Source organism: Athene noctua, chromosome 14, assembly GCF_965140245.1.
Source record: "Athene noctua chromosome 14, bAthNoc1.hap1.1, whole genome shotgun sequence".
Classification (NCBI taxonomy): domain Eukaryota; kingdom Metazoa; phylum Chordata; class Aves; order Strigiformes; family Strigidae; genus Athene; species Athene noctua.
This window is the reverse complement of record NC_134050.1, coordinates 10,827,536-10,840,945: the sequence shown is the minus strand read 5'-3', so window position 1 is coordinate 10,840,945 and position 13,410 is coordinate 10,827,536. Positions and strand designations below refer to the sequence as shown.

At 46.0% G+C, this 13,410-nt stretch overlaps 1 protein-coding gene across 7 annotated transcripts in view; it reads right to left on the bottom strand.

The window, feature by feature from the left end:
* DAGLA (diacylglycerol lipase alpha) overlaps positions 1 to 13,410 on the bottom strand; it is a 69,907-nt gene that overhangs the window by 39,592 nt on the left and 16,905 nt on the right. For 3 of the 7 annotated variants that reach the window (XR_012634534.1, XM_074918328.1, XM_074918332.1), the window contains exon 2: positions 8,096 to 8,235. The exons of 3 other annotated variants lie outside the window; for them this stretch is intronic. The gene's annotated coding sequence lies outside the window, so the exon portion shown is untranslated. Of the gene's footprint in view, positions 1 to 7,398; positions 7,514 to 8,095; positions 8,236 to 13,410 lie in introns of those variants that run through there. One more of the 7 variants, XM_074918330.1, reaches the window with a different exon arrangement.

Sequence of the window (13,410 nt, the reverse complement as noted above, 5' to 3'; positions counted from 1 at the left end):
TGATTGTTGCCTCTGAGCATAACAGCAAACTATCCACATTAGTTACTTACAATGTAATCAGGATTTCCAACAGCGTTTCAGAGGGAATATCATCTGCCGTACCTCATGCACCAGGCAAAAGAAAAAAACTAATCAAGACTGTATATGATGTCTTGAATTTAGTGCTCTGGGTAAAAAAAGGAGCAACATGATCACAAACTAGTTTGAAGCTTCAAAAGTAACACAAGTGTTAGGCTGCGGTCAGTCACAAAACCATCACAGCACTGACTGCTGCAGTGACAAAAGCTGGCCTTGTCCTACTAAACCTCCTCACTAGTCAGGTGCAGTTACCCCATCCCTTACCTGCTATGCAGAACATCTCAAAACAGAGGAGTCTCCCCCCCGTATCAATACCCACGGCCAGTGGACTAGACCTTCCTACCCATTTGAGTCACCATGTATTGAAAACCTACACAAATCTTTCACACTTTCTGGGAGATTCCATAGTTAACAGGCTGACACACTTCCAGTCCGTTACTCACTTGGGTGAAGGAAACGCTCTATTCCACAAACAAAGCAAATGTGAAATTACAACACCATTTGGATTCACACTTCCTTAGCACATAATAATCAGAGCACTGGGTACATTGCAGCTCTACCTTCAAACTGCTCACTCCTCTGGCCATCTGGCAACTCCTTCTAGCCTTGCCACGAATAACCCGCCTGCCTGCCACACGCCACCCATAACGAAGGGCTTCTATCCTGAACATCTCTAACCCTGCTCAGGGGACATGGATACACTTTCCACATTCATCCACTCTGCCTCTGGCCACCGCAGCACCTCCCAGCCAAGCTCTAGACCTCAGTTCCCAGCATCCCTCGGCTTATGGCTGCATCCCACTAACACGCTTTCCACAACTCTTCCACCTCTCCAGACGCGAGCAGTTGTGCTCTGCCTGCTTTCACCACCTTCTGCCAGTTTAAGAGGCAGGGTATCGGCAAGAGCAGCAAACATCTAATGTGAATTCCTTATCCACAGCAACAGATGGGGATGGAGCAGAGCAGCCTGTCACTCACTGTCACACACGAGAATACTCACTGGGGGACTGTCACTCCTAGCTGTATGCTTACCAGGCTCCCGGTGCACCACAGAAAGAGTCTCAATTAATTTTCAAAGACTGTCTATTGAAAATCTAAACCATGAGGGCTGGGGCCTTGCCCTCAATTGGGAAAGAAAGGAGATTATAGAAGGCCTGAAACTGTAAAGCCCACACACAAAAAAAACCCCACACTAAAGCTCTCCGTGTGCGGACTCTTTGGCTTCATCCCAGGAACTACATTTTAATATGAAGATATGCTCTAGCAGGGGAACTGTGAGGAAAGCAGAAGGTCAGAGTGCAAGCAGTATTGAGACCACTGACCCTAGTTTTGCAACAAGAATCCCTTGCACTGCCCCTAAAATTGCTGCAAAAAGTGAAAAATTCCCAGGACCCTGAAACCTGAACCCCAGTACAAGAAGCCCCAAGCTCTTAACCCTGAAATTAGGGGGAAGCACATGCAGGCACAAGCTTTGTGTGCCAAAAGTCCAGAGCCCTTCACCCTCTTTACCCTCAGATCAGAGAAAGATCTATGGAAGCAGAAATCTTACATGGCATGTGGTCCAGCTGCTGTACTTTCTTCTCTCCCGTAAAGGTATTTCAGGAAAAGTGCATATCCACAGAGACAGACATCAGAAGAGAAGGAAGGAGCAGCAAACTCTTCTTGCAGCCATTGAAATTCCCACCCGGCAGAGGGAAGGACAGTGTGGTGACTGCCTGCCGACAGAGCCCCGCATCATCTTCAGAGCAACTCCCTCCTTCCAAGACAGCAACCTCATTTATTCATCAGGGCTGCTGAAAGCCACCGAGACAGGGGTCGTGACTCCCCCCTTCCACACCCCCAGCACCCTCTGGAAGGAAGTGACATCATCCCTATTCTGAGGAGATTGTATGTGAATTGTGGGAAGGAGGACTGGGAGTGAGAGCAGGCGATGCTGTCAGAGATGCACAGAGACAGGAGAGAAGGAATGCTCTCCGGCAGCAATTGCAGCAGCACAAACCTCCTCCCTCTTGCCAGCGAGGAGCCGGCAGCACCGAGAGCACTGCGGTAGCCGTTCGGGCTTGTCCCAGAGCCCCAGTTGTGCAGGGGAAGCCCTTCGGCTGCAGCGGACGGCATCAGGGCTGGGAAAGGCTTAGGGCCGCTGGTCTCTCCTCTGGCATGTACTGAATGGCCAGGGGGATGGGAATTGGATGGGACACAAAAGGGGCACAGAGAGGGGCCACCCCGGTCACAGAAAGGAGAGACTGTTCCAGAGGAGCAGTCTCTCCCGGGCCTTTTCAGCCGTTAATTCCTTGTGACATACTCTGGGGTATGACAGGATGTGGGGGAAGGGGAGAATTAGCTGTCTGTAGGGGAAGGCTTAGAGGAAAGAGCAAGGGAGAAAAATGCTACAGCGAGACAACATTCCAGCTAAACCGAGGAGATTTAGTCTAATCCAACATCCCATCACATCTGACATTAGCCTCAGAAGGTATACACGTAAATATAAGCCGAACACAGCTATAGCTGAAGGACTGTGAGTAGATCTTGCACTGCAGGAGACCACCCACACCACGCCAACACCCCGGGAGACAATCAGCTACTCCCCACCACCCAAATCCACAAGCAGATTTGCTTTAAGCTTGCAGCATCACACAGATACCCGAGGCACAGTTGCACCCACACAGCCCAACAACACACAAACCCCCTGCAAAGCCTCATCCCTGGATCCACAAAGGGCTTGCAGGCTCACTCAGCAGCCCCCCTCCATCACCCAAAAACCTCCTCCTGGGCCCCACTCAACCTTGCTGCAGTTCAGACCATAACTTGCTATTTCTGTCCAACAAAAGATGGAAGGCCAACATCACTGTGAAATCAGATCCACCAGTGCCAACAGTTTCTTCTTACTTTGACAGACCACTGGCAATGTCTGTGCAGAGGCATTTGCAGGAGTAAGTCCTGCTAGCCCGATACATCATCACCCACCTTTGCTCCCAGCTTGAGATGGGGACCTGCTTGCGACTTCATGCGACCCAGTTATGAGAAAGCAATCCCATCTCATCTGTGCTTCATATCTGTTATCACCCTCTTTCAGCTGGTCTCCCCAAATTGTGCCTCAACTCTGAAGTCCTACAGTATTATTCACCCAAACTGCCTCAAAACAACAACTGTTCAAAGCCCAGAGACCAGACTTTCATCTTCAGTGAGGAAGCCCAAAAAAAAGGAGATTAGCTCTTAGCTCTGTAGATAGTTGCAGGAGTCACTACAGGACAAAGCCCCTTGCTGTCCCGCAGAAATCCAGCCACGTGTGCCAGCACACTGGCCCTCCCAGGGACACGCTCCCACAGTACTGGATGAAGTGCCACCGTGTTTCCAGGGAATGTCCCAGCCCCAACCTTCTGTCCTGCTGAGAAGTCACAGCCCAGGACTGCCAGCTCGCACAGATCCAGAGCTAGAGCTGCTTAGGAAAATCCATCTGGAAAACTGAAACAGAACAAGCTTTGTGTCACAGCGGCTCAAACAGCAGCATTTCCTGGGGGCGTTGTTTTCTGTGCCTCCGCTTGCCTGTGCTGCCACAGCAGAGGCACCTTCCCTTCCCCCTGACAGCACAACCAGGTCACCCTGCCCAGGTATCCAGACACCTGAGGGTGCAGCAGCCTGGCTAGAGCTCCCTTGGAATACAATTGGGGCATCTCCACAGTAAGCCCCAAGAGCCACCCAAGGGAGGCCCAGGACAGTGTCTGAACAGCACCAGATTAACTCCACCCAGCTGGGTCCTCTAGAACTGCCTTCTGCCTCCTACCACACAAGATGGCAACTGCAAGTGCTCTTCCACAGCACAGCACAACCTCCATCACCTTCTACAAGCAGATCCAGATTCTATCCCTTGCTGGTACACCTGCATTTCTTCTTTCTGCAGTTATTTATTAGAGCTATTGAAGCTCTCCATACTTCTTGCACATACAAAAAGTGTTCATGCTGAAGCAAACTAAAAAAGCAACAGTATTTTAGAATGTTTGTCAAATTTGGATGACCAAATAAAAAACATTTGGCATGCTTAACCATACAGCTCCTGACCCTTAAACCTCTGCTGGTTCATAAAATACAAACTCTCCCCCTGAAATCACACTTCACTAACAGATAGGGTCTCAACCCCATCAAGTCACCTGCTACCTGAACCCCATATCCATCCTTTCCTCACAAGCATGGCCCACGTGGGACATGGGCCTTCTACCCCAGATTGGGTCCCTACCCCTGCAGCTTACAAAACCTCCTGTTCCCATTAAGCATGTCTTTCTAGAAGTGCCTACTGTACTTGACGGAAATCATCAATTAGAACTTGGATCAAACTTCACTGGTCCTCATCCAGCTATATTTAAGGGCCTTAAATGGAGCTCTTTCTGTTTCTGAGCTTTGTTCTTCACAATCTGGGAATTGTTCTTCCCTTGCAGGGAGAGGGGGGGATGTGGTTACATCCATACAAAACATCCTGAAGCTGGCTAGGAGGCAATAACTTGCCTGTGTCTGCACAAATACAAACCTATCTATCCTCCAGCACCTCTCGTAGGACCCAGTGGGCAATATGAGCGAGGCTGCAAGGTCTTCTGCTGTGTATCTCCTGCACAATTTACCCATAACAACCATTACCAAGAAAACATCAGAAATAAATGTGTAGGACAGAAAAATATACCCAAACCTTCAAAAAAGTGCCCTTTCAGGTTGGGAATATCTAGAAGCATCTTACAAGAGGGAGGAATACCTACTCAACACACAGAGTGTGGAACAAAGGCTCACAATACAAGATGGGGAGAAATGACACAGCACCAAAGGAAGATGAGCCCTTCCCAAGACAGAGCTGCCTTTTACAAGTGGCAGAAGGTCTCTACTGCAAGCGATGTCTGCAGGAATTGCAGCGAAAGCTCCCTCCCTGAGGGGAGATGGTACAGCAGCTGCCAGAAGGTTGTGAGGATAGTTCTAGCATGACTGGCTATGATTAAGGGAACAGATCTGTATTTTAAAGAATATTGTATGCATTAATGTAAAATCTAAGAGCCATATTTACAACCAAGCCACAGACCACTGAGCATGGGCAGAGAACACTGGTAAAAATCAATGGGTTCTTTAATTTTGGAATACCAATTTCACACCTACTTTTAAGATTCTCCTTTATAGTCTCCCATTTTCCAAGGAGAAGGAAACAAAATGAAAGACAGTGCCAGAGCCATGGGACTAAGCCTTCGGGTTTGAGAAAGGGAAGGTTCAAAAAGCCTCCTGTGGCTTAGCACATTTCAGCTGCAGCTCCCCCAGGATAAGGCCACTGCACCACAATCATCTAACTACAATGTCATCATTACAGAACTAATATGATTAGGTTAGATCTGGAACAATAGTGCCCACTGACAAAAATAGCCAAAATACATCTCAAGAGTACAAACTGGCCTTCAAAACCCAGGGGCCAAGAACTTACCTGGACATCCCACCAGCTGAAATCATAAATGCTAGCATAAATACACCCTTGGAAGTGCAATGGTGATGGCCACAATATGTTGGTAGTAACAAGAACAGACTACTGGCCAGTTGGCCCAACACCGGCCCACCTCCCTTTCGGCTTATTCCTCCCTAATGTTTCTTTAAAGCCCTTTTGCCTCAGGCAGCATAAACACATTAATGTTTTCTAAGCTCATGTGCTCCTTGATAAATCCATCCCCTTTGTCCCTTACTCCAAACACCTCTTGCCTTGGGTAGAAATAGCTCTCATGAGTCCCACACTGCCTTCAAACACAGACAACATCTGCTACCTTCTTGAACCTCGCAGCCTTAGAATTTATACTGTCAAATTTCAAAAGCCTCTTAGAATTTTTCTTAAATAGCCTCTTTTCTCTCACAAGAAAAAAATCGGCTCTCAAAACCGTTCTACTAACGCAGAAGATTTAGTATCAGATTTGCTATTTGCTCCAAACTGGTTATTTTCCTGTAGAACAATGCTGTGTACAACACACCACAAAGGGCCCAATGCTGACATATCACCTGCTCTTGAGCAGTAGTATAGGTAATCCCAGGTAGTCTGAGCCATTAACCAAGATGTCAAAATTCACAAGTATTTTTAAAGAAATGCTACCCTTAAAATAATTCATTTTGGGGGTCTGCACACCAAGGGTTCAAATTTTCAAGCATTTTCCTGCCACTGCAAGGATTAGTGCCTTTTCCCTGTCCAGCAGCATGAGATAACAATCATTTATGAAAAAACAACAAATACACTGCAAGTTGGCAACATCCATTTTCCTTTATTCAATGGAGTCCCAGGCAAATGGGGAAACCAGATAAAATTCTCACCTTTAGCCTCTGACAGCGCCTCATTTGCTTTTGGAGGGCTGGCCAGCCATAGCACCACTGCCTTCAGGAATAAAGCTGTTCTTTGCAAAGCTGCATACATTTTCTGAACAATTACTTTTTATTATAGAGACATCAGAACAACCAATGTAGCTGCTTGGTATGTATTTGTCCACAGCAGTGGTGTTCTCAGGAAAAAAATATTGGATTTAGTGCAAGAGTACGGAGATGTGCTAAGTAGAGTTAATGATACCAAACCACTATTATTCACAGCACTTATTCAGAACTTTACAACCACCAGTTAGGAGGATAAAGGATCTACTGAATTAAAACCAAAGAAATTCACTGCTTTGAAATATTCCTCCTCTAATCAACTGGTACCAGTTCAGGGCCTGTTCCCAGGCATCATGATCCTACAAACCAGTGACACTGTAGACCACAATGGTTCCTTCTGGGAGGGGATTCCCCCAACATCGCCCATGTCAGGACACCCAGGCTGAACACCGCTATCCTGGCAGAATGCTCAGCACCCCTCTCACGAGCCCTTTTCCAGCAAGTGCACTTAGTAGGTAGCTCTGCCAAGGTGCCACCTGCCTTAGTTGCACTAAGATGGGTGTATAAACAGGAAAACAAACTAGCAGGATCTGAAGTCTCCACTCTCCTTTTTTTTGTTTCCAGGTGGGATACCCCAGAGGCTAGGATTTGTCCATGGGCACAAAGGAAGAAGTCTGCAATGGATAAGCACAATCCTCCTCTTAAGAGCACTTTTATTTTAGAACATAAAAGACAGTGATCGGTGTGAAACATTTCAACTGCCCAAATTAAAGGAAGAATAATGTTCTGAGAGATGAAAAAAGTCTCACCCTAGAGCTCCAAGATTATCAGTGCTTTTCTTCTTGACTTCAGTAGGAACGCAATTTAACTCCAAGCTTCATACTTGTCAGACTACAGAAAATTAAGTCTTCATGAATAACTGGTCAAGAAACAACAGAAGTTGACAGATAAACTTACCTTAAAATGAGCCACTTTATTGAAAACCTGGGAGTGGAGAAGGAGCACAATCCAAGTCTGCTGACACTAATTTAGTTAAAAAACAACACCCAATCGTTGTATCAATGCCGACATATCTGCAACCACCTACATTTTGTGCTAGCAAAGCCCACAATCTGAGCTTTCTGACGATTCCAAGCTTGAGCAAAAATAATGTCCAAGTTGCTAGGGGGAAAAAAATGTATTAAAAAGTGAAACTAATTTTGTATTTTAATTAGAACTTACTGTTCTACAGGGTAATAAAATCTGCTAATGTTTAATACTAGCAACCAGTGACAAGACAAGCTTGTCTTGAATGGGGCAGGGAAAGAATGTGGAAAGAACATTTGGATGAGTTGACCTAAGTCTGTAGATACAGCAAGCACCTCGCTTTGAAAAATTCTGAGCAGCTGGGCACCCCAAATCTGGGTCCTATCAGCAGGCAATGCAAACAATCCTGGTCAACCCACACTCACATATGTGGTAGAATAGTTAATTTTTCCTGAGCACAATTATTGGGGATCAAAGTTCTTTGGTTTTGTTGTAATATCCCACGGCTATATTCAAAATTTGTTAATTCATGGTTGTAAACCACACAACCGTTAATTCATCCATAGTAAAAATAACAAAGGCTGGATTAAGTCAGCCAGGGCAGAATGAAGTGGTAAATGGTACTTACGAAAGGAGTGTTTCAGATGTAGCTGACTGGTGCCAATCTGACAGCCTCATTTCTTTAGGCAAGCTATTTTTCACTACAATACTGGCAAATTCAAATCTGTCAGTTTTACTCCACCCTGGAATGCTTATCAGATCAGCCACCTTAAAAAAACAGGAAAAAAAAATCAGGAGCAGCATATTTCAAGGTGAAAATAAATATATTCAGCGATGTATGGCTGCTACAGCTATTCTTGAAGTGACCTGCCTTTAGGAAGAGAGAGGACAATCCCAGTCACGCTGAAAAGTAATTGCCTCTCTACGATACCATAGGCAGGCTCCCGGGCTTCCTAGTTTATGCTAGTGGGCAAACAGTTTTCCCAATAACTTGACTCATTGCTTCAGGAATTCCCTAGAGGATGAGTCACATGCAGGGAAAGCCACCAGTCATTCTACGGGAGCTAAAGGGACCACCGTTGCCAATACGAGAAGAGCGAAAGAAGTGGGAGAACAGAAAATCAGTGCCAAACTCGGGAAAACTGTGCGGTCACCACCACTCCTTGGCAGTCCTTCCCTGCTCCCCTCCCCAAAAAGCGTGCTGGCGAGCAGAAGCACACCCGTTCAAGCAGCAGAGAGGCAGCACCAGGCTCTCGAGTGACGGGAATTACTGTGGAGCAGTTTCCTCCACGTGCAACTGCCAGGACAGAAGGAGGAAACGCTGACTCTGTTCACATCCAAAGACAGCTTGATACAGGAAGGGAAGGTGTCTCTGGATGGGGAAGGTGCTAAGGAATTAAAAACAGTGCCTCTTCTCCCTCCCCCCCAGCACTGAAGGGGATATAATCAGGACTAACAGGGGCACATGCAAAATTTCAGGGCCTTTAGCTCCTCACTCCACACCGCAACCCTCTGTTCACAGATCATGCTTCTTTTTGTGCTTCACAAATTACTCTGTGATTTTTCCTTTCCTCACATGCCAAGTCGTTAGGCAGGTCTGTGCCTGGTTCTAAGTCAAAAATGCTGAGAATCACTGCTATGTAGCAAGCTCTTTGGTAAACTAAACCCTAACACACCTTTTCTTAATACAATTTGTAATTACTAAATGTGGATGCCAACTCTGTGAAACTGCCAGGCTCAACTACATTGGAAATTGGCTTCAAACAGTCTAAACCTTAACTCAGATACAATCTGTTCTCATTTTACTGGTGCTGTCTGTTTATTTCAGCCATTTCCCTCAATCATGTCCCTGATCATAGAACCCTGGGCTGACAGCCCTGTTTCTAATCAAATATTTGGCCCCTGTTGCTTCTCTGGTCTCTTTTGCATTAAAATGCATCTGCTGATCTTGGGCCTCTACTTGGGTTCAGATTGCCACTTCTGCCTCATATTTGTTACTTTGGGCAAGGACATGCCTGTATCTTACATTCCTAAGAAATCAGACTGCAAAGATTGGGACATGGAGGTCATACACCCCAAAGGCCATGTGTATTGTGTCATGTCCTTAAATCACCCAGGATGAGATCTGAATTTAAGAGCTCTCTCCAGGTTATTGGAAATGACTCAATTAAACTGTCACTGTTTTTCCATGTCATTCACCACTAAGGATCGCTTCTAACTTGCAACAAATTGACCTTTGCCAAATGTTCTCCCGTTACATCTCCACTCCCACGAACAGCCCCAGAAATGCAGTTAACCTATTTTGCAACTGCCATTTAACAGGTTGCTCCAAAACCATGAAGTCCTAGAAGCCCACCTCTCCTACCAGTCTCCCCCAATCTCTAATCCATTTTCTTCCAATGTTCAAATCAAACTCCCAGTAGACAGACACCAACACACTATTCCAGGAGCCCACCTCATTCTGCAACAGTATTTCAAAGAGGGAATATTCTCAAGTGCTGTGATTTCTCAAAAAATACATCTGTATTTCATTGCAGATGCATATCTGCCCTCCCCCATTGCTCCCCAAACCTTCCCAGGTTCCCACTTCCAACAGCTTATCCCTCCTGAGACCATCAGTCTTGCACCTTATTGAACAGAAACTCTTCTATTTCTTGCCCACAACTCTGGATTTCCTAGAGCCTTCCCTGAAATTTAATCTAACATCGGGACACACCGCAAGCAGGAGTATCAGTTATTCTTGCAAACATATTTAATAAAAGAGAACCTAAAGCAATATTCACGGCATCCTATCTAGAAACCTAACTCTACATTGCCATCATTACCCCTCTGCAGTATAACTCTGGCTTCACAGAAGTAACCTCAAAAAAGCACAACAGCCTGAATCCATTTTTTTCCACGTAGGTCTTGTGAAGTCTAATAATATAACATCCAGAGGACTGCTGCTTTCCAGAGGAGGGCTTCTCCTGGCACAAACCCAGGCCACATGCCCATATCATGGTGCATATCCACTTTCACTTGAATGCTTCCCTGGGGCATTAATGAAGTGGAGATCAAACACCAACGTAACAAGCTTTGTGTGGTAAAGGATGCGTGTATTGCTCAGGAGGCATGAACACATGCACAGGTAGGCATTTTTACCAACACAAGCATCAGCACAGCAGCAACCACCTTTAATGTACATCCCACATAGCATAAACACCACATCCTATTTGCAAAAATCCTATAGCAGAGAACTGCGAATTTCAGCTTGGAAATTTCCTTGACTGGGATGATATCGCTTACATATACACACTGTAAGAGACTTTACAGCACGTGACAACAGAGCATTACCACTGCCTGTCAGAGAAACAGATATTAACCACCTGTATCTGTACACTGACCCTCCGCTGTTCTCAGTCCATCACTTTGGGTACTCAAAAGGAAGCTTTTCAGATTTTAAAGGAAACAGGCTTTCAAGGTAAACAACAGTAGAACAGCTTTGCATTGACTAACATGCTTTTCTTATCCTAGACAAACCCAAATTAGTACAGATTAGAATCTTAGAAAGATTTTTCTATTGCTCCTGAGCTCAAAGTTTAAAGCCTAACTCTGAATGTTCAGATGCTGGCTTCTGCTGCTGCAACTTCAGAAGAAACGTGGTTCTGCCCCTTCCATCCCGTGGCTTCCACCTCAGTGCATGAGAATAGCCCTTGAAATAAAACAAGTGATCAGGCTAAGTATTTCCAGAAGAAAAAGAAAAATCTTTCCTTATTCCTGCCTGGAGAACAGAGTCTTCTAAAGAAAGCTGCCAGCCTTGACCCGGCTCATGTAAAGCTTGCTAATTACAGTGAAAATCTGAAGAAAGCAAGAGCAGGAGGGAGGGAAAGCTAGACTCCAGCTCCAGCTCACACAAATGACAGCTTGAGCAAACTTTTCCTGCCTCAGTGGTTGCTGCTATAAATAACACCCTCCAGGGCTCAGTGCTGCAGGAACCCAGATCCCAGTCACCTCACAGAGACCCTCTGAAGCCTGCCCGGCTCTGTACACACCCGAGCTTTCAGAGCAGCCTCCCTTCCACAGTTACACACACACCACCATGCTTCTCCTACACGCAGCTCCTCTCCCAGACGCAGTCCCCGGCCTGCTAGTAACAGCACCTTCTGTGCTCAGCACAGTCCTGCTCTCACACACACGTGCATTCTGCTTCCTGAAAGCCCCCCTTTTCTCTTCACCCAATCTTTTCGACTTCACACATCTTTTCTCTCCTCTGGCAACCCGCTCTCCCATTATTCTGTCATTCTCTTACTCCCTTTTCTTTTTCAGTCTCCACATTTTCTGTGCTTCCCTTGAAGACATTGCTTTGCAACCCTCCATTTCTCCATATTTTTGTTGCTAAGATGCCCTGAAGTATCTTGAGACAAGCAGAGCTCCTCCTTCCAGCTGCTGACAGCTGTTCTCCAGCCCAAAAGGCCTGGCCATTAAGAACCCAGAGGAGATCACCAAGGAAGAGCGCAGCACGCCTGCAAGAAGTACAATCACCACCTGTTCAGTGCATGCAGCTCCAGCTCCCTCCTGGCTTAGGAAATTAAGTCCCAAATTCAGACCCAGTGGAAATCAAATCTGGGCAGTTCCCCTGTGACTTAGCATTTTGCTTTCCCTCTAGCCACTTTCTCCAGCTGGTGCTTCAGCTAAAGATGCTGTAACCACACATGTGCAGCACGGCTGCAAGAGCACAAGAAAGCAAACAGTGTAAGTCCCACACCCACCGGTCACTGGGACAAGCAGGCCAAATGCTTCCTCCTCTTCCTAGAAATTCTTGCCTGTCCAGCACTTCCCTAATGACACAGCAAGATAAAACTGAAATCCTGGGCTGAATGCTGCCAAGCTGAAGTAGCTAGACTCTTCCTGAATCTCAGATTTAGATGTGTGTGATAGAAGGCAGGAATCCTATTTTCATTTTGCTTATGTAAGCAAGGATGAATCAAGCCCAGGTTTCTCTGATCTTGTGTCATATTTAAGCCTTATATACATCTTTCCATAACCCAGAGCCCTTCTCTTCAGAGCCTCCCTTAGCTACACTTCTAAACAGCAGCACACACATCCCTCCTTGGCAACACCCACACACAGCACCTTCTGCACACACAAACAGCATGTAATCTGCACGCGTAGCTCATCTCTACAAAACCTCCAGGCCCTTGGTGGCTGCACCTTGCCTGGCCATTAAACAGCACACACAGCTCAACCCACCCTGCACTAGCAAGTATCCTCTCCTGCTGCTCCCCAGGAGAGCCTGTAGACAAGTAGAGAATTAAGTTTCTAGCTCAGAATTTATTTCATTAGCTCAAGTTTAGAAGATCTCCTACTTAAGTTCTATGGCATTCTATTTTCCAGCTACGAGTCCTGCCAATACTCTTACTGTCTTATATGCATTTACTCAAACCTCTTCCCTGTTCTGTCACAGAGCTTGCATAGACTTCTGCTTATTTTTCTCTGCAGGATCACCACTACAGACCCTGGAGTTGGAACAGCTAATTACCATTTCATCCTCTGCTCCCCAAATGTCTTACAAACTCAGTGCTACAGGTATCCACACATTCCTGTCCTCAACTCAGGGTACCGTGCATCTCCTCCTCATAGCATGCCTGTGTTTTCACACTTACTTCCTAAATTTACACTCCCCCATTTTCTTCAGGTGTCTCCTTGATATACCAACCATCTCTTTACTCTGCCTTACTCACAGCTCTTCCAAGATCCCAGCTGCAGGATACCTCCCAGCTGACTTTTCTTGAGCCTCTAACAGGAATATCACAAACTATTTACTGCACTTCATTACTCTGGCTCCAGAAGGCAGAGGCAGACTTGGGGGGATTACTGCACACCCCTTCACACAAACACATGCATGGCATAGCTTGCAGCTCATTGTATAAGATCTCAAAGTAAGTGTTTCTAGTCTGTCCCAAA